The following is a 1550-nucleotide window of genomic DNA, read 5'->3' as shown; positions in this document are numbered from 1 at the left end:
AAAAAAAAAAAAAAAAAAAAAAAAAAGAATGGCATTTCCATCTACCTCACTACAAATATAAATATCTCAATTTCCTTTCTTTTTATGGCTGAGTAATATTCCATTGTATATATGTGTCTGTCATAGAGAGTGAAGTAAATCAGAAAGAGAAAAACAAATACTGTATGTGAACACATATATATGGAATCTAAGAAAAAAAAAAAAGTTCATGAAGAACCTAGGGGTAAGACGGGAATAAAGACACAGACCTACTAGAGAATGGACTAGAGGATATGGGGAGGGGGAAGGGTAAGCTGGGACAAAGTGAGAGAGTGGCATGATCATATATACACTACTAAATGTAAAATAGCTAGCTAGTGGGAAGCAGCCGCATAGCACAGGGAGATCAGCTCAGTGCTTTGTGACCACGTAGAGGGGTGGGATAGGGAGGGTGGGAGGGAGGGAGATGCAAGAGGGACGAGATATGGGGACATATGTATATGTATAGCTGATTCACTTTGTTATAAAGCAGAAACTAACACACAATTGTAAAGCAATTATACTCCAATAAAGATGTTAAAAAAAAAAAAAAAGAATGGCATTTCCTGTACGTGATCTTTGATGACCAGACTGTGCCTTGCACAGGGAAGCAGCAAGAGGGCAGAGTGATGTAAGGGGCAGTGAGTCAAGAACTGAAGGCACATCTGGAAGCTGACAAGGGGAAGAAAAGGGATTCTCCCCTTGAAGCCTCCAGAAGAAATGCAGCCCAGCCCATACCTTGATTTTAGACTTTTGACCTCCAGAAAGGTAGATGGAAGCAGATTATGAACAAGAACAGGAACAAGAAATGTGAACTTTAACATGTTTGAGGGATAAGTCCTTAGATGCTACTGATTTTGGTGACCAGCGAGATGATCCACCAGAAACTGATCAGTATATTCTGTCAAAGTAAATTGTGGTGGGTTGTTAAAGTAATGGAACCAATGAATTACACCTCCCAATGTTTAAATCCACGTGTAGGCCCCCTCTCCTATTTAACTCCTGGTTGGGCCATATGATTCGCTTTGGCCAATGGGATGTTAGCAAACGTCACACAAGCGAAAGCTTAGAAAGACCTTGTAGTATATATCACATCTCTGAGATTGCCATGGGAAGAAGCCCAAGCTACCTCTTGGAGAATAAGAACAAAGGGAGCAGAGACAAGCCATCTCAATGGAGGCTCCATAGCCCAGGCAGCCCCAGCTTACGCACCAGGAGATCACAGCGCCGATAGTGACCCAGCCAGAAGAGCACAACTGCCCAATGACCCCAGCCCAGTTGCTGGCCTACAAAATCATAAGCAAATAAAACGGTTGTTATTTGGTGGTAGTTTGTTATACGGCAGCAGATAACTGACATACTCTATTTCCCTAAATTTCAGGTCAAAACTTAAAGAAATTGAAATTATCCTTTAAAAAAAAAAATTCTCAGGCAGAGTCACAGCTTCAGTAAGGCCCCAGCATTGATAGCGAGCATTTACTGGGCATGGGAGCTAAGGGTCACACGTGATCACCCCTTGTCATAAGCACATT

This window comes from Lipotes vexillifer, unplaced genomic scaffold, assembly GCF_000442215.2.
Source record: "Lipotes vexillifer unplaced genomic scaffold, Lipotes_vexillifer_v1.1 scaffold402, whole genome shotgun sequence".
NCBI lineage: Eukaryota > Metazoa > Chordata > Mammalia > Artiodactyla > Lipotidae > Lipotes > Lipotes vexillifer.
The sequence above is the reverse complement of the archived record's forward strand: the minus strand, read 5'-3'. Positions refer to the sequence as shown.